Source organism: Corapipo altera, unplaced genomic scaffold (genome assembly GCF_003945725.1).
Source record: "Corapipo altera isolate COAL_440 unplaced genomic scaffold, ASM394572v1 2c, whole genome shotgun sequence".
Taxonomy (NCBI): Eukaryota; Metazoa; Chordata; class Aves; order Passeriformes; family Pipridae; genus Corapipo; species Corapipo altera.
In genome coordinates, this window is record NW_020884923.1 from 2,045,843 (window position 1) to 2,066,016 (window position 20,174).

A 20,174-nucleotide genomic window follows, 5' to 3' on the forward strand; every position below is an offset into this window, starting at 1 on the left:
ACCCACTTTTTCTACTGCAGTATTTCCTGTCAGTCTCAATCATCTGGTCCTCGGTAGGGCAACCGGCGTAAGAGGCATGAAGGAGCTTCATGTTTGCTTAAAAAGCTTGAACAGACAGATCCACTCTGTCAGCTTAATAGACGGCATGAAGCGGAGAGGGAGTGAGACCATCCATGTGCTTCATCCTTCAAACATCTATAGCCATCAACAAAAGCTGTATTCATAAGTAAGGACGGAGCTTGGACTTCTAAGGCCATATTCAGCTCTCCAGAACTAGTTATCTCTGCTAGCAGGGTTTTGTATGCACGCAAATCCCTCTTTCTCTGGGTATCCATCTCATACAGGTCTTTATAAAATCTTCTCAAGTTCAAGCCCTGTATGGCAGAGTTGCCTCATCTTTTGTGGGTTACATCTCAGTAGAGAGAGAAAGCTAACCTGACAGATTAGATCTGCTGTTTCACACCCTCGGTTTCACACCTCTCAATTCACAAGCTGCTTTGCATTTCTCTTTACTCTGCAGTTTCAAACTTTGTAAACTTTGATCAGAAGCTTCATCATAGGGTGGCTGGGATTTGGGGGCAGAAACAAGAACCTCCCCCCTCTCTTCAAAACACCTATCCCTCAATATCAATAACTAATTTTTAAAAAAACAATGGGTAACACCCTTTCAGGGAAGATATAGTGCCTTCTATGTTTTGAGATTTTGCTTTTTATTAAAGCATAATTAAGCTTCTCAAAAATAAAGGGTATGAAAACACTGTCTTACTGCTTACAATTTGGGGGAGAAAATCCAACAACATTCCTGCATTTTCTTCTGCAAGTAGACATTCCTTGCCCTTCACTTTCTGTACAGACAATAATAGTGGGCTTATCCATCTTGTTATTGTAGCCATGAATAGCTGAGAATGGAAAAACCAACATATGAAACTGGGTGAGCTTCTGACGTTCCCTCCATACAACAGCTTTAATAAGACTCCCACCCCTAGTGAGTCACTAACTCTCCCTACAAAGCCTCATCCGGAATGGGAAGTGTGAGCATGCGTTGTGCACAGAGCTCTCCAGCAGGCAGAAGTTTTCAGCTGGGTTTGTGTGACACTGCCTCTGACTCTGCCACATCCCATCTGTGGTCTGCAGCACATCTGCAGGTTCTTCAAAGCATCTGCTGGGACTCCTCCTAAAATGCCTTCTCATTTCCTGGTAACTTGGGTTTTCCTCGAAGGCTAAGGACATTTGAAATGGAGCAATCGAGCACCATTTAGCACTATCAGAGGGGCAGGCAGACTGTGACAAGGGTCAGTTAATCCCATTCTTGGCAGAGTCCCCTGGCTTTGTGGGAATAGTGTGATTAATGCACTTTTCTGATTACAGTAGCAGTTATTAACCAAAAGACACATTCAGTTGCTAAGGGTGGGAGACTTTCAGCTCTCTGGATCATATGAGAAGAAAAAAGTACCTCCAGAAATTCAGACTTTGGGGCAAAAGGTTGTCATTTATGAAAAAGACACTTGATATCAGAGAAAGAAACTTACACCCCCCACACCTTGTTTGGTTATCAGCTGAAGCAGGAATGCTGTGTGTTTCCAAAGGTGAGGTGCCGCCAAAGTGTGGGTGACAGGTAGGAGGGGAGGGATGTGGTGGAGCCAAGAGCAAGCGGCACGGCCCCTCTGGGCAGCTGGGAGATAAGGGCCCTCACTCAGCGCAGCCTCCACAGGTGTCTGGCACCAAGAATGGCAGAGACTGGCTCTGCCTGCCCTCACGCTGTCAGGATGAGCCCCGCAGAGCATGACTATTATTTGCTTTAAAGAATGCATTTTTGGCACCCAGTGTACAATAAGTTGCTGTCACCCTCGTGACAACTCCATGATCTCTTCTTTCCCTTCCAGTGTTATTGTCCCAGTTTACAAGAAGCAGACAAGAAGGATTTACTCTTCTGGAGTGGGATAATTCCTCACCAGGAAAGAAATGAGCAGAGACAGACTCGGGAAATTCTTCACTTGTCTATTTTTATTTACAGTGGAGTTCCTGTTATTACCTTGAACAAAAATAGCACAACAGCAAGGCTGCAGCCCAATTTCCTTTGCCTTTCTCCAGGAGCTCATCAATGTCAGCCCTCGCTCACAGCCCCTGCTGGACTGCCCACAGCCACAGCCCCTTCCCACCACCTCCCTGCATGGTCACCATCATCCCCAAGGAGAGGCACCACACCTCACATGCTTGCCTGGCAGCATATCACTCTGAGCAGGCTTGGCCAAAACAGCATTTACAGTTCCTGGTAAGTCCAATCTGCACCTCAGGGTCCCCAGACATCCTGGTAGCAGCCATCTAGCATTGGCTCTGGCAGCAGTGAGAAGATCCCAACAGTACATGCTGCCCCTGCAGTTCCCCCTCCAGTATGCTATGAGGTAAACCACCTGGGTTTAATATTCACCAGCAGAAGCAAAGGAGTGGTTATACCCCTATCAAAAAGTAACACAGACTGTATTGTACTGAAGGATGTCTCCAAGAGAGGCAGAGAAGTAGTCCTACCTACACACGTTGAGAGGCTTTCAGGTTTCCAGCAAGGCTACAAAATGCCTGCAGTGATGCCGAATAGAGAGCAAGTAACAGCACCACAGTTATCATCAGATGAATTACTATCTTATGTATCGAGCAAAATCACAGGTTGTTTTTAAATCCTTCCCCTTTAAAAAGTGGTTGGCAGTTTTCACAGCAAACTTGAGTTTTGGACATAATTTTCAAATCCATCATGTTTTATCTTTAGAAAAAAAGGCAAGATCTGCCTTTTAAAAAGCCAAGGAGCTGCCAGCTGCTTCTCACTTCCTCCCCAGCAAGGATGTACATGTAGGACAAGATTTTCAAAGCACCTCCAGGGATTAAGCACCCATCTTCTGTTGACCATCAATGAGTGTACCCTTAAGCTCCTCTGGAAATCTCATCCTTTGATGTCCTTTCAAAGGCTTCAAAGCTAGGTTTTGCTTCTTTGAGGCAGGAGGAGAGGTGTGGAAGCGCTAAAGTAACCCATCTTAAAGCCCTTTGCCTAGTCCTGCCAGAGTGCAGAGCATCACCAGGGATATCACATGGGTTAGCTCAAGGCAGAAACCTTCCCTGGCTGGCCCTGCAGCTGAGATGCTTGTGACTACCCTCTCCTAGGTAACAGAGCCAGCGCCTTTGCCTGGGGTTTGAAGGGTCTGCAGCAAGGGAGTGACATCTCATACCCAAGGAGACCAAAGTGTTCAGCAACCTAAGTACCCACATCAGTCGTGCTCATCCCTGCCTTATGGTCAGGCAGAAGAGGCGTGAGCAGCGTGTGTGCCTTGCTTATGGTAGGAGGCAGGACCTGCTTCACCTGGCTTTGCTTCAAGCACAAGCCCTTTCTTCTCTGCACATCTCCCCACCTTTCCCACATCTGTTTTCCTTGACATCAACCGGAAAATCCTCTTTGAAATGTTTTGATCTCTGAGATAGGAAGTTGCTGCTACAAGTTTCATGAAAATATGCACCTGAACGAGGTCGCTAAAAATCCTCCTTCAAAGGGAAAAACTATTATACCTTATTGGTCATCAGAAAGTTCAGTCTTTAGCCCATGGCCTACTCTTTATATGGAGCTGCTAGGGTTGAATACATGCAAACTGTAAAGTTTTTTTCCTATGATTATGGTATTCATAGCACTGCTAGTCTGAGTAGATTCTCCAAGTGCTCATTTTCTTCAGTATTACGAGAAATCAATCATCCCTCAACACTGAGAATCATATAAATCCATAGGGAAAAAAAAAAGCAGTCTTAAATAGTTCCACTATTCACTGTATGCTTTTTTTCCTGTGGTTTGTCCAGGGAGGGGAGAGGCAGAGAACTGGGGGGTTCCCTTGTCTATTTGTGATAGGCTGGACCACATTCTCTCCTTCTCTCTCATTAGAAGTACTTCCCCATTGTTATTTGCTTTAATTTGGACAGCAGATTAGTTTCCCCATCATGTCCAGTGCTTCATCCGTGCTACTGCCAAGCTGAGAGGTTGGCCCTGAAAAGGAGAGCCCTGCTCAGGAGAGGCAGCAGCTGCAGCTGCCTGGAGTTCATCCCCCGACCTCTCGTCCCACTCCTCACAGTGATGTCATTTTCGCAAAGTGCAAAGTAGGCGCCTGTTTCTCTTTCCTCTGCAGTATTGCCACCAGCGATGATAAGGATGATTTATTTTGATTACAATACCCAGGCACTCCAGTCAAACAGGCAGGCCCCCCGCATGCCAGATACAAGGCAAAACAAGAAATGCTGAAGGTCACCTCCTCCCCTGTGAACTTGCCGTCTGGGAGAGAGCTTGTGTGAATACCTTAGCAATGTAAATATCATCTTACAGTTCACTAATGACCTCAATGAATCAAGAGGAGGCCCTTGTTTACCTTATGAAAACTTCCCGAAATAGCATAGCAAGCAGAAACATTGCTCATGCCTCCGGAGTCTACAGGCACTTTGCCGTCCCTATGGTCCCACCTCTGGAGAGGGACAGCAAGGGAAGCTCCCGGAGGCAGCTTTGCCCTGCTGCCACCTCTGCAAAGGGTGCTGTACAGAGCTCCAACTACTCCATCCTTCCTCCACCCGCTCTCTGGGGCCACGTTTCATCTGCAACACATCCCCAGGGTCAAGAGAAGGAGGAAAAAAGCCTGTTGAAGGAAACAGGAATTAGCCAGCACCACTGCATGCTCCGCTGTGTTTTACTGGCCTCCACATAGCACATCCACTGGAGGTGTCAGAGCTCCCACTGCCCTGTGGCAGAGGTGCCATGTATCCCCATGTGCAGGGATGTGTGCTTCCTCTACCTGCTGTAGGCTTGCTGCCCTGCAGCTGTGGCTCACAAAATATCTTCCTAGCCTAGAAATCCCACTGTAGCCCATGGAAAGGCTCACACCATCTGATAGGATTTGAGCCTTCAGGAGCAAGCAGGAAAAGGGAGCAAGGGGCTAAAGGAGGTGAATGGATATATTGTTTCTGCCTCTCTGCCTGCAATTTTATTAAGTGAAACATCTTTCATAAGATATAGAGCTGGTTGACAATTCTAAAGTAACACTTTCAAAAAAATTTCAGCCAAAAGTTGTTTTCAGAAAATCTTCTGGTTTGAATAAAAAGGTGCCAACTTTATTCTTTTTTTCTGTTTTCACAAAAAAGTCTCTCTTTTTTTACTGTTTCTTATTCTTTTTCATTCCTTCAGCTCAAAAAAAAAAAAAAGTAAATCTATTATAGGGGAGTAGGTTTTGGATTAATGTTGACAATCATTCAGCAATACTTTATTCAGCAGGACTTTTTGTGAAAATCCCGAGCTACTTTCAAACTCTTCAAGCAACACCGAAAAAAACAGGTGTCAATTCTTAGAGAGCTCTACAATCAAACCATGTATCTGGAGCCAAACATTGCCAAAGTCTAGGTGAGGTTGATTTGGGTCCTTCTCTAGCACTATCTGTACCCAACACTGACACGGCTAGAGCTCAGCCAGGCAGGAGGGGAACATGCCTCAAGCCACAGCCCAATGGGAGAAGAGCAGGGCAGCAGCTCCAGGATGGGGTGATACAGGGGCCCTTGAGAGGAGGTGGTGCAGAGAAAAGGTGTTTCTGGTAGCAGAGATAGTGAGAAGATGGCAAGGAAGGAGCAGGTACCAGTGTGTGGAGGAAGTGCCCGCTGCCCTAGGTCTGCACTCCTGCATGCCAGCACCCTGCGGGTCAGCCCACAGCACTGTGGGACCCTGGTTCCTGGCTAATGGTGAGGACTGGCAGCACCAGCACATGCCAGTGGGACTTGCAGGCAATGCAAAGGCCAGAGAGAGCATGAAAATCTCACGACTGAAAATCCCTGCATGGTAGCACTGAGTCAGGACCACTCCGTCCCCAAAATCTTTGCTTAGGCAGCTGTTCCCAGGGCTGCAAAAACAAAAGGCGTGTGAAGAGAAGGAGGCCCAGGAAAAAGTAAGCTACAGCTATAGAGTGTGACTATCATAAAAAGCTAATTTAAGGAGCTTAACACAAGTGTTATTGTGGGCATTGTAATGGCACATTGGCTGCATCCATTAGGTATGGGAACAGAAATATGCTGATTCAGCTGTGAGGGCTTTTGAAGTGATGGCAGCTGAATTTGCACTGAGCCTTCATCTGTCAATTCATCCTTTTAACTGAACAAGCATGTTTTTAACAAGCTGACGTTTTTCCAGCCTGACAAATGGTTTCTAAGACATCCCTTCTCTTTCAGCTGTTTGTCGCTCACTCATGCTCCTTCAGGTACAGACTCTTTTTTTTTTCTTTCACAGCAGAGCACTCCCCCTTCCTCTCCACCCCATCTGGCTGTGCAGCATCACACTGCAGAAACCCTTATGCAGCACCAGAAGAAAAGAAAACAGCTGCGGAAAGGTTACCATGTCATATGCCCTCCTCCACAGATGCTATAAACTGATACGCTCAGCTCTCAGTATCCGGGGTAATAAGGGCAGAGAAGGAAATGCAAAACTAATAATACAAAATACATGTAAATAAGGCCTCAGGAATGTAGTGCTTTAATACTTTTACCTTCGAAAAATCAAGTTTAAGATGCAGCATGAGGTTATAAACAAAAAGAAAAAAACATTGTGCATTATACTTTATAATGGCTCTGAAAGAGTTCTGGGTTTTTTAAACATGGCATATCTAATCTGCAGCTCAGAGAATGCACTCACAGATAATTGAGAGTTGACTGTAAAAAATCTTTTTTTGAATGACAGCTTGAAAAGTTCATGCACATTTTTCATGACAAATCCCCTAATTATCATTTCCATCAATAGACTGTTAACATATATTCCAGGCACTACAGGCAGTAGAAAAAAAACTAAATGGAAAGTACCAGAGACTTATCCTTCAGATGATAAAAAGCCCAAATTTTAAGCAGTATTGCAAAAGGACAGCAATCAGTTCAGATGAGGATGGAATTTCTACCTACACACCAAGACTGCCTACTGATGTCAATGTTATATGTCATGATAGCAGGGAGTTTGTAAAAGTGGCCCTCAAACTCAAGTTTCAGGGCTTAAGCCAAGCTCTAATTAGCAACAGGCAGGAAAGGGGAGGGTTGGTAGGGAAGAGCCTGTCTGAGATGTTCTCGCTCCCTCCACAGCTCACCAACTGGCACGGATGACAAAACCTGCCCTAAGTTCTCCCTGTCAATGCTCGTATGCCTTATTAGATGTGTGAACATAGCCCTAAAATAAAACTAAACTTCATTTTTCACCACCACCCCCACAATTAGAAGCCCACCTTATGTGTTTGCTGTTTATAGGTAATGCTGTAGGCAACTTCTCTTCAGAGGTGGAGCTTTACAAGGTGAACAGTTTGGACTTCAGGAATGCATGGTCCAGCCAGTCATTAAGACAGAACCAGTCACAAAATTCATATCCAGACCTGACAAAGTCTTCAAGTACACCCATGTTTAAGCTTTTGTTGCAATGTTGGGTTTGGCTCTGCCCATCACGCAAATCAGTACCTTCAGTACAGTATTTTTCTCAGGAGTAGATTTCCACTTTGCTTCCAAAGCAAAGTTCAAGAATTTGGATGTGGACTAGTCACAGTGGCCACTTTGTGAAAGGATGGAAAGACCAGTTCAGACCTCTGACTGAGAAAGAAGAAAACATCACCTGTAGCCCTCACCGCATCTTTGTGTGTGCTGTTGCTTCTCCCTGCTTGGTTGCAACCAGCAGTGGTAAAGCCCACCAGGACTTCCCAAGTCATCTTCCCAGTGGTAGAAAGTCACAGTTTGAATGCCCATTCCCAGACAAATCAGACCACATCTCCAAGCACCTGTGAGCGGTCAGAGGGAGAGGCTTAGGAATGTCTGCCCAAATGCTGCAGCTCATCAGTAGCCAAACACTGTTGACTCACTAGAGCTGAAGCCCTGAGTGCAGGGATCTGCCTCTCACTCTGGCTGGTGTACCCTTTACTATGCAGGGGATTGCTCACTAAAACAGGTTGACCAGAGATGATGTGGAATCTCCCTCACCGGAGATATTCAAGAACCAGCAGGATGCAATCCTGCGCAGTGTGCTGTAAGATGCTTGAGTAGAGAGGCTGTACCAGACAACCCCACCAGTGGACCCTTCCAACATTACTCATTCTGTGATTCTGTGATACCCTGGCAGCCAAATGCCAGCCAAGGACATTCAAGAGGAGAGACCTGTGGATTCATGGAGCACAAGCAGTACTACAGGCACTAGTTGACAAACCATAAGGAGGACACAGAGAAGGTGGATTATGGAGACGATGCTAAAAAGTGCCATTTTTGTCCTTCCATTTCATAACAGGGGCTCAAACCCAAGCACAGTGTTTTCCTTCCACTCTGAGTCACTGGGACTACTTTCAATGGCCTGTGTGTTACTACTGCACAGGCAGGGTGGTTTCTCAGCTCCTGCTGGCTGAACATTCAGCCAGAAAACAGTAACACAGCAAAGGAGGGGATAGAAAATGCTCTGAGGGGATCCCAGAAGTTTCTACCCCCCAGGATGCATGATAGCTCCCCAGTCCAGTCTAAGAAGTGCAGACTTCTGGGTCCACTCTGTGCCTCTCATAAGTCCAGACCTCTCACTGGAGAGCTCCACAACAAGTGCCCTCACTAGTGCCCACCTTGGAGGAAGATCTCAGCCCTTCCTCTGAGCTTCAGACCACTACAATCCTACAGACTCCACAGAGGGAATGCAGCACACTCTGGGTAGCACCTAGCATGTCTTCCTCTCTTCCCCAGCACTCCTGCTCCCCAGTCCACTCTGTCAGGTATTCACCTCTGCAACAGGCATGAGCTTACCAGCCTCACAGGTCACATGACCCAGAAAGGCAAATGATGATTTGGAAGCAAAATATTTACCTAGCAGAGCAGGGTAAAGTGCAGCAAACTTTATGAAATTCAATACTAAACTCCATATGCAGATCTCATGTGTCTGGAAAGCCCTTTGGTGTTCCTGTGACAGAGCAAATCCTAAAATTGAGGGATCTTCTAACCAAGTACTAGTGAGATTTTGTCACTGGCAGCCACTGAGTCAGAAGGAACAGGCTGGTTCTCACAGTGACCTGTTTACTTTTCCTATTCGTGGCTGTGCCTTTCTCATTTAGGAGATCAGTTTGCTTTTGCCAGATGGAGTCAAAGTCACCACTGTGAATCCAGCTTTTTTTTCCCTGTTTCTTGGAAAGCACCAGTCAGTACCATGTCAAGAAAAACAAACAGAAAGGTTTGCTTAGGATCTATTTAAAGCAAAGCACTCTGATACAACCTCAGGACCAGCGCTGATGTTTGTGACAAAACTGGGCCTACTGTGCTTGAGGAGGGCAGGATCATCAGAAAGCTCCAGACAACATCCCATCTTTCAACCAAAGAGGTCATAGCCATGCACAGTGCAAGCAAGGGAGCTCCTGTCCAGCATACCCACTATCCTACACCAGTGTGTGGGAAAAGTCCTGGAGCTCAGCCACTGTAAGCTGACATAAGGCCCCAAAATGCAGCAGATACACTGAGCAACCTGAGAGGAATCTGAGTTTTCTGCCTCTGCTCAGCAGACCTTTAGCACTGGAAGACTGCTCTAACCCAGGAGAAAGTCTGTGCTTAGCAGAGGGGTGACACAGCATCATGCTTGCCACCACCTCCTCCCACACCCATCCTTGGGCCCAGGCATCAGAAACCATCTGGAGAGGAAGTGGTGGAGGAGACTCAGGGCTGCAGAAGGTCCTATCCCACTGAGGTGTTTCCTGCTGGAAAGCACAGGGATGAGCACCCCACACTGCTGGGAATCCTACACCACACACGCACTCAGCTCAGGGGAAGGGCTAATAACACATCTCCACCTCACCAGAGCATCATGAGGCTAATTTCATTAGTGTTTGTAAAACATTCTGATGCTCTCCAAACGGAGCACAAAGTGTTATTAAACAGCCATGCAGAGCAAAGCCAATACTGCTCTGCTTTTGTTTATATAAGGTATTCTGCTGATACTATACCCTTGGGAAATGGTAACGGCTATGGTTACAGTAGAGGATTTACTACCACCTCAGCTCGCTGCAGCAATACTGACTGTACTTCTAAAAGCAATCTCAGAAATGTCTGGTCCATGGGGAACCTTGCTCTGTCCCACTTGCAAGCATGCCAGTGCTTGCCTTTTCCTTCTGCAGCTCATTTCTGTAAAAGAGACATTCATAACTCTGAGCTCCTTACCAGTGAACCTAATCCAGCAAGTATCCAAGACATTCAGGAAAAGAGACTTTCATAGCATTGGAATTTTTCCATGCCAGCACTTTTTCATCCTAAGATAAATGGCTTTTACTTACAGGGCTAAATGCCCTATTCTTTTCAAAATACTTCTCAGCTTCAAAGCAGCAATGGAAATTGGCCATGCACCTGGTCAGCTGATCCAGCCTGGAGTCAGCCAAACAGCAAAAGGTGTCTTTCTTTCCTGCAGCACCAAAAAGTGCTGTGCGGTGGACAAGCAGGCTGGAGGGCTGATATAAACAGACTAACATTTAATTAATCAGAAGGTACTGAAGCAGGGTCCAGTCAGCACGGTGCTGAATTTCTAAACTGGGGGCTGTGCTCAGGACACACCTGCCGTGTTGGATGCCAGGTCTTGGAAAAGCCTTCTCTGTAAAGATTGCTTTAGACACCCAACTGCTGCACTGGAGCAAAGCCTCCCTGAGCCTTGTCATTTATCCAGTTCACCTGAGCAGGCACTGAAGGACAGACCTCTGCAGCAGCTTGGGAACAGGCCAGAACTGGAAATAGCTACACCAAACCCCCTCCACTCACAGACTCCCTCCGGCATGAGTGAGCGCTCCTGCAGATACTGGATGGAAGTTGATTTTATTTTTATCACAAGGGTGGACTAAGGCTCCAGCTGATGAGACATGTGTGTCTTTCTCATGAGACAAGTTTAGCAAACACCTTTCTGAAAGCAGTCTTGACAAATTTGCTTCTGGCCTTGGATGGCAGAGAGAAGCACAAAGCAAAGAGGAGGAGGAAGAGAGAGGAAACACACTACCTGGGGGAGCTGGCCACTGTACATGGACACCTGCAAGGGACTTCATGTTTGCATGCAAGGCAATTTGCTTGAACTCCAAGCAAGAGCCAAAAGCAGCTCCCAGCTCTCCGATGGGCTTTAGGCAGGGCGGGGGGGTGGGGGTGGGGGGGTGGGGGGGAAGCCAGAGATACCTGGAAAGTTCTAGGAGATCTTGGAGCTATCTGTGCCTTCCTCCAAAACCCTTCCCTCTGCAGCTCCCTGATGCCTGGGACCACCCATTTCTCCCCACCTTTCTTACCACCCTCCATCCCTAGCAAGTCTCTCCCAGCTGGTCTCCTGCCTCAGCCACCCCATGGCTCCTGCCTGTTCAGCACTGAGACTGTCTGCAGGAGGTTGCACAATGCTTGGCCTCATTCAACTTGACCCAAGCAGGGGTTGTTGCTCTCACTTTCAAGAGCCACAGCCATAAAAAGAGACGGAATTTGCTGGCCAAGGAGAAGCCAGGGCAAGCTGATGCAGTGCAGGCTCCCGAGGTCAGTGGCTGCAGCTCTGTGCTGGGGGAGGACATGCAATGCCTAATGTGGAAATGTTTGTGTTTGGAGCAATATATAGTTACATTTAGCCCCTAGCAGCTGCAGAGGCTGTTTTCTGTAGCACACAGTCCTTGGCCTATTAGCTGAAGGCCTGACAGTGACCAGATGCGGAGAGGAGAGTCTGCAAAGCCTGCAGCAGTATTTCTCTCTTTGCCAAGATCCCAACAATATCTTGCCTAATAAGTCTGGCACAGAAATAATCATTTAAAGAGCTAAAAAACACAACATCCACAGCCCGTCTTTACAGCCAGAAGGGGAGTTTTGTGAGGCTTACAGTCTAATCTTTCACCGTCCCAAGTGCTTCCCTCCTACTTCACAAACAGTGGGTGATTTATTTCCCAAATGGCTGGACACAAGCCTTCTCCATGTAATCACTCAACGGGGAGGCTACACCTCTGCAGCCACTGGCAACGGCTGCACAGGGAAGCAGAAAGCAGCAGAAGCCACCACCCTGAATCCGTGGTGCCAGCAGGTTCTTCTGGTGGGGGGTATGCCTAAGTCACCAGGGGCTTACCCCCGTCCTCACACCCCTGATGCCCAGATGAGAGCTGGTCCCTGGGGCAGGCAGCCCTAATCGTGCCACTGAACCGCAGTGTGCACACACGCGCCGGTCTGCGCACGTCTTGTGCAGTGGGAAGGACAGGCTGTACTGTCACAGTGTGTGTCCCAGCAAGACCTCATGCTCCACAGATTAGCCTTAACTTGCTAAATTAAAATACAAAGCAAAACAAAACAAAGCAACTTATTAGGTGCTTTCTGAAGACCCAGAGAACTCTATCTTTGCTGGCAGAAAAACTGGATGTTGGATCAACATCAACACCAAGAAACATAAGTTGCGCTCCACTGATTCACGCAGTTTATGACCTTGGCTGGCTGATAAGCCCATGTAGTATGATTTTCTGTGTTTTGCAGACTGCAGGTACCAGGTGTTGTTGAAGGTCAGCGTTGAGGAAAGGGCTCTCCCACAGTCAGGAGAAAGTTACACAGAATGATTTTTATGCAACATAAGCTTGTAGATGATTAACAATTTTCTTTCAGTTAACCGCGAAGTTAATAGTTATTCAAAGCACTCCATTATAATGGGAGTGGAGATGGGGTACCGTACTACATTAACCTTTAATCTTGGACTGTGTAATAAAAATTAAAATGGAATATGGCACATGAGTATGATTAATTTGGCTTGCAAAGGGAGAGGGTGTCAGTGTATGCTTTGCGCAGGAGTGTTTCCTTCTATCAGCAGGGTGTGCTGATGCAGCTGAGGATGTGCCACAGGAAGGCTGCACTCAGTGTTCAGTTCTGTGTTTTCAGCTTTTTTTTCAAGCTCAAAATCCATCTTATTTCAAAATCCACCGTGTTAACTCAGCACCTCCCAAAAATCTCTAAACTTTAAGGAGTAGATGGATTTTTTTTTTTTTTTTTTTTTTTAGTTGTGAAGGGTAGAAGGGAGAAAGGTCAGAACTTGGCAATTTGAAAGCCTGAAAGAAGGCTATCATAAGTGAAACATCTGCTAGCCTGCCCCCACGCAGTGCACAGCTCCAGGGAGAAGGATGGAGGATTTCCCAAAAAGCTATTCCTTTCTGAAATACCCCTCACCCTGCCCTGGCTGCCTCTCAAGTGAGCAGCCATGGTTTGAGCTTGGCACTAAAGACAGCCAGTGGGGTTTCCCTGCCCGGGGCTCGCTAGTGCCCCCCAGCCTCAGGCTATGTCACAGCAACATTTCCCGAGCAGTGCAGTCCTGCTGATACTCATGGAACCATATGCACAGAGACGTGCTGAAGTCAATAACATTGAGTTTATTTTCTTTTTGCAAGCTCCGTGGCAAAACTTTGGAGAGAAAGAAGAGCATGGGAGACAGGCCCAAGAGAAAAACTTTGTGCTCATGGTATTCCCCAGCTCAGCTATGTTTGGCTCTGGGATTTGGCGGGGCTTTTCAAAAGTGTTGCAAAGTTTGCGTCTGGATTTGTCTTTCCTCTTTTGTCCTTCCCACTCCCCCAAGCCTGCCAAAAGTCCCTTGTCTGATGTCACCAATGGGTTTGACCTGGGACACTCACAGCCAGCACAAGGGCTGAGGGACTGGGTTTATCAGGATGAATCAGAAATGTTTTCAAGGCAAATTCCTCCTACAGTTCAGACACACCTGAGTGAGCCTGACCACTTGTTTTCCTGAGGAGCCAGCACCTCCTTGTCCCAGCCAGAAGTGGAAGTGTTAAGGTAGCATAAGTGGCTGGTTGCTTTTATGAGTATTTTCTCAGCTATGGGTGTTTCCATGAATCACTCTAAATCTCCAGCTGTCTGTAAGTCAACATGCATTTCTCAATGCTTTCTGCATTCATTTGACAGCCATACCAATATAATGTGTGCATTAAGAGGGAAATCAGCCAGCTAATGGGAAGGCACTGGAAGCAGCTCTGTAGGCTGATGTGCACTGGTTTCCCTGATAGCTAAGCAGAGTGATCCCACCCACCAGCACACCCCTGGCCCCCCTGTGAGGCTGGGGTCTGCCCCTGTTCCTGACAGCCCACAGCAAACCAGGCCTTGCAACAGCAGGCATGCTGGCCAGAAAGCATCTTGTCAGTCCAAGATGCAGCTTGCAGACAATGAGGAATCTAAATACCTCCATGGTGTGCCTGCTGATCCCTGAAGTCTGCCTGCCTTTTGTGCAAAGAGCCTCTGTGGGGAGGATGCAAGGATCCAACCTCCATCCTGCTCTCCCTCTGCCCTTCTTTCTCCACAGTCAGTGCTCAGCAGTTTCAAGACAGTGTTTGCTCTTGTGCCTTCCTTTCTGACACCAAGCTCTGTTTTGGTTTTGACAAGCCCCTGGGGAGCTGAGCCCTGGTGACCACAGATGGGCAGGCAGCTCTCAGCTGGGCTCAGAGGGAGCATGGAAGCGTGCGGTGCTTGCAGGTAGCATGAACAAGGCCTTCTACTATTGCAGCCCATGCCCAGCAGCTCTGATGGGCATCTCCTCAAGGTCTCTCAATCTCAGTCGTCCTGCTGAGATCCAGGGTGGATGAGCAGATAGGTAGCAGGGCAAGCAGGAGGGCACGTCCTGTTCAGGATTAAGGCAGATCACACAAAGTGCGTGTCAGCCCAGGCTGAGAAAACACCACATGTTCAGTGTATTTGTCTTTGAGAAATGAGTTTAAGAAAGAATGAAGTCATAAACTTAAGGATATACATAATCACATATCTATAATGGTGCTGTAATTGCTGGGCTTTTGTGTACAGTTAATCTACAACCTGGCTAACCTGCCTCAAGGTAATGCAGAAGCAGCAACAAATGTATGCCATCCTCCCACCTCCATACAAGCCACTGTCTCCAAACATTATAAAGAAAATTATAATGAAAGAGTTACCTGCAAAGGTCTGCAGGATGAGGCCTTTTATATTTTCCAAGGCCAAGGTACATCCTGATACCTGGAGTGGCACCACTGCTGGGTGATGCTGAACCAGCAGTGCCCCACAGAATCACACAGCACAGGGCACAGCACCCAGGGACAGTGGGGCCTTGTGCTATTACTTAGCCCAACTGTGTGATCAAATTTTGGCAGGACCCTATTAAAAAGTGCCCCTACATGAAACTTGTTTCCAGCAAGAACCCAAACGTTTGGAAGAATATGCACTCCAGAGCAGACTGGGAATAGGAGCAGGCCTAGAGTAGCTGACTTTCATCTGACTGATGATAGAACCAAAGGTCCAAGATGTTTTTCTGGAGTAAAAACAGGCCTTGCATTTGCTCTGCATATGTGTAGAAAGCACTTGGACATGGCACTTGATGGGAGGATGTTTCAGAGCATGCCACAATCAGAGGAAAAGACAAGAGTGTTGCACCTCCAAAAGCTACAGTGTTGTGATTACTGCAAAGTCATGCTTCAGTTCAGGCATTAACCCCAAGCTGGACCAGTAACTAGCTAGTAAATGTATCTAATAAAGCACAGTCAGGCTGCATTTACATCTCTCCTCAATTTCCCACCCCTTCCACTTCCATTTAGTGGCAAAAGTCTTAAAAGAAGCTGTAAAATCTGATGGAAAGGAAGGTACAGCAGCACATTGTGCACAAAGGGGGTTGTATGTAAAGCCCATTCAGGCTTCCCTTCAGACCATGGCATGCTGAGGGACAGAGCTCAGCGTCCACTTAGACATACTCTGGTCACCATCATGATTGTACCTATGGAATTCATTTTCCCATGTCATGGCATGCAACTGCTTCTGTGCAGGTCTCTCCTCAAGACTCCTCACATCAGCTTTCTCTTCCCTGCTCCCTCTAAAAGTGCAACTTTGCATCAAGAGACATGCAGCCGTCCTCTCTGGTCTCCCCCTGTGCCTCTATAGATGGTTGTGCATCCTAAAGCCCTGGGAGCCCCCACAGCAAGCATAACAGCAGGGTTGAAAGTCAAGGGCATCCACACAACCGTATTTCCCTGTGGCAACACTGACACAACCCCCCTGCACACACAGCAAGGCCTCACAGGGCGCTTGTTACACCTGCTCTGTGAACAGACTTATCAGCCTCCAAGGCTGTGAAACTGGTAATCTATAAAAGCCATGAGTCACTCCAAAAAAATCTCACATCCTTCTCTACTTCAAAGCATTTCCTAGAACTGCACCGACTATGAGGCCTTGAAGACACAATTGTTTTCTAAAATGAAAAATTCCCCCTTCTGGTCTTTTGCAGCACCTTCTGAAATGCCAGTATTTTGCTAGGTATCTCGTGACTAAAAAGTTTCTCAGCAGGAAAGGGATACTAACAACAGAGGAAATGGGAAAAGGGGAGCTATGTCAGCTGAAAAGTTCATCTATTATAACATAGAGTGCACTCTTTGCTCTTGGAAAGACAACTTCTACTCTATGGGGATAAGCAGACAACTGAGAAAAGGGAAGGGGAAGCCTGATGCTTCTCATGCTTTCAGTCCACTGTAGACAAGAGAGCAATGCTGACGTCATCTGACCTTGAAACAGGGACCGAAGAGATATATGACACTTGAAGCTTCTTCAGAAAGAGGCCATTTTTGTCTCCATCTTCCTGCTAGAGGAGAGCACGAAGCCAGTTTGTCAGCCCAAGATGCAAGAGTTTCCAGTAACGAGTTCAGAAAATAGGCCACTGGCTATGGGGAACAAAAGTGTTGGGTATACCTAACCCCCCAAGGGGCAGCTGCCTGGAGCTGGATGCCAATAACAGGACCCTGCAAGCCCTGCAGGCACACGGGCTGGTTAGAAGAGAGAGGGGAGAGCTGTGGATAGACTGGGGTGCTCTGCAGCCTACCAGAGGCTCCTGCTGCCTGGGAACTGAACACTGCTGGTGGCCTTGGAGGTGTAACATCAGTCCTAGGAGAAATTATTGGCTGGTCAGAGCTTTGCATGGCTGTCACACGTGTAACAAACAAACTGTATCTGTAGTAACCTGTTTCATTGATTTCTGCTCTACTGGAAAGTCAATAAAATTGACAATACCCCCATGAGGTTGTTGTTCCTTGGTCACATATACCAAAAATATTGATTTCTCGGGAAAAAAAAAGATATAGGAAGGGATAAGATAAGAACTTTATTCTTTACATGTAAGTGAAAACATTATTAAGAAAAGTTTTTGTCAGGCAGGACACCCATTCAACTAGCACTGTGCTTGATGAGATCCTCGGAGACCCTGCTCTGCTGTGTCTACCAAAGGGAGAGGAGGATGCTTAATGCATGCATCTTCACTGTTGCCTCTCTTGGGAGAGGCATTGAATTCTCCTTTTCTTTCTCCCTGAGCTTATCTGTTGACGGATTACACCAAAAAAGCCCTTTTGTAAAGCTCCATTAGAATGCCAGTGCATGCAGCGAGGGCCACTGAAATATTCCCAAAGCCACAGACAAAGCTGACAATTTGCAATATTTTAGCATAAGCTCTGACCCCGTATACAGGAAAACAGACGAATGGCACTTCCCTCAGGGCAGGAATCTCATCTGAAGTTGCTGACAACTCACTGTTTCTCTCATTGCTGTCCCACTCTTAATCACTGTTTGAGATGAAACTTTTTCTAACCCATATTCCAGCCTGAAGATGTCCAGAAGAAAGACCCTTGACCTCTCTCCTGGTAGCCTTCTCATCTCCTGGCAGTGCTGCCTGTCAAGGTGCTGCAGTACTGCTTTGTGCTTCCAGGGCAAGAGGAGTGGGTGGTCTGAGCCAGGCTCTGTTCCCCACTGCCCTGTGAGGAGCCTGCCTCGGGGCAGGCAGCAAGGCCTCTAGCTGGGAAAAGAGCTCATGACAGGAGTGGCATGCCCAGATCTCAGCCAGCCAGACTCTCCAAACTTCTTGAAAGTTCATCTCTGTTTGCTCCTGTTGTTAGCTCTGAAGAAGGAACAAACCAGCAGATGCACCACTTAGTCAGTTTTGGTATTGCACAACTGAAAGAGAATAGGAAAGCACCCTCAGGAACTGAGCCAAGACCATAATGGAGACAGATTAAGCAATACATGCACCTGGCTGTCAGAAGTGTAAGATACTCTCTCCTTAGTAATTACAAAGCAATTATGAAGTTAACAGCAATTCCAATAAGGACATGTATTTCACAATAAAATTTTGTTCACAATCCATCAGGAACAGTCACACCAAGGAGATACAGCTCTGAAACCAAACTGTCCTTACCCCTGCAGGCGTAGTCCTCTAAATGCCAATCCTTGGTGGGGTGGTATCTTGCTCTGAGTTGCCATTAAATTATTAGTTATTAACAGGATGTAATTGAAATTGTACTTCAATGTGACTTTAAAAAAATCTCAATTTTAAGATAGGTAATAGAAACTAAATGAGGTGAAGAGTTTATGTATTGGATTTTTACAAGCTTAGTTAATCTATTTTGTAATTCTGTAAAGCCATAAACAGATTCAAGCTGGATTTCAATATCTCTGAAGTCATCAAAGTCTGTTCTGCATGGTCTGGATGAAAAGCTTCAGAATTTGTGACTCTTTATAGTAGTAAAATTACAATTATCTCAGTTTCTCTAATCCATCCAAGGAGTAAACAGGGAACAGAAACTGTTCTAAGGTTCAGAGCAGATCCACCCCTGAATTTGAGATTCTAATTCAAACTCAGATCTGTTGAAATTTGCAAAGTCTAACTTGCACTGAAATCCAGCTTTGTTACAAAGTACTGAGGTCTGCCATTTTGTGCCTGTTCTAAGAGAAAAAAAAAACCAGCTTGCCCTGCCCCAAGTACTGCATGGCAGCACAAAGTGGAGGTCATCTGTGGTGGCATTGTACTGCCACGGCTCCCAGCCAGGAGGAACGCTGCACCATCACCATTTGCTAACAAGGACTAGAACTTATTGAGCAAGTGACCCCGGTTGGCTGCTTCAGCACCTGGCCTGACCTGAGCCTGGAACAGGTTGCCCAGTGCATGTGGCAGCAGTGCCCACAGGGATGTCCTCTGGTGCCACTGAACTGGATTTCCAAGCACTGCAGATTCACATGCAGGCTATAAGCCTTCCCACAGCCATACAGCCATCCAGACAGGCAGTGACATTTAGTGTTGTCCATTTCCCCAACCTTGCTCTACCTCTATGTTGCAGATGAGCCCATCCCCACAGACACAAAAGAAAGGGTGACCCAGGCTACAAAACTATAAACACAAAGCATTCAAACCCATGAGAGAGGAAGAGAGCACACAGAACACGGATGGCATCAGATGAAGAAATGCTGCTAATGTGTGCATAAAACACACTAATTGCATTCTCTGAGGGGCTTTCTGGGCAAAAGCAGCCAGCCAGGAAATCTTCCATCAAGACTAGCATTAATCTCCTCACTGTCTCTTTCTCATATCTTCTTTCAGGCTTTATTTCATTCAAGTAGTGAAACCTGTTGTGGTTTACTTTGATAAAGGTAGAGCCAGTCACTCAATGTGTTCAGGCAATGGGGATGTTTTACTATCTTGCTGCATCGCCAGTAGGGCTGAAAAGGTGCTATTGTGGTTTGACAGCTAAGGGGATATGTGATTCTATCAAGAGGTATCCAAATATCTAAGTGCTCTATAAAGATTAAATAATTAATTATCAGAACCCCTGGCAGAAACATAGCCAAGCATTATCCCCATTCTCCACACAATAAGGATATTTTTGTAATGAGTCATGGTTATAAGAGCTACCCAAGGTTTTTTGTGAGCTAATGAACTAAAGCACAGACACTGTGAAAGCCAAAGTATGTGAATACCCTCTAACAAACTGGTAGACAGGGGCTTGAGCTCATGGAAGACATATAATAGTATGTATGAGTTATGATTTTAGTACACAGAGCTCAACAGCATTTGGAGGGTTCAGAGGGGAAACAAGGTGGCCATGGAAAACTCTTACGCTTCTATCTTCTTTTTGTCTTCATCCCCTTTGACCAGCAAACATCACTAAGGAGTTTTTTTAGTTCAAATTATTTATGGGATGAATTTTTAGCAACTATAGCTAAAGTAATGGTTGTAAATACACATATGCATGTGTGCGTGTACATGCATAGACACACAGAGAATTGCACCGCTAGTCTTCACAAACTTAGCAAAGGCTGCAATACCCCAGATACAACGACTTGATGCCTTTCCCTCTAGTGTCCTGTTATGTCATCTTTTTAGT

General features: G+C 46.4%; 1 long non-coding RNA gene across 1 annotated transcript in view; it reads right to left on the reverse strand.

The window, feature by feature from the left end:
* Nucleotides 1-778: 778 nt before the first annotated feature.
* Nucleotides 779-20,174, reverse strand: part of LOC113953741 — a 51,088-nt gene continuing 31,692 nt past the window's right edge. Inside the window, exons 2-3 of the long non-coding RNA XR_003529999.1 lie at nucleotides 2,206-2,395; nucleotides 779-899 (exon numbers count right to left, since the gene is read on the reverse strand). This is a non-coding gene — a long non-coding RNA (uncharacterized LOC113953741). The remainder of the gene's footprint in view (nucleotides 900-2,205; nucleotides 2,396-20,174) is intronic.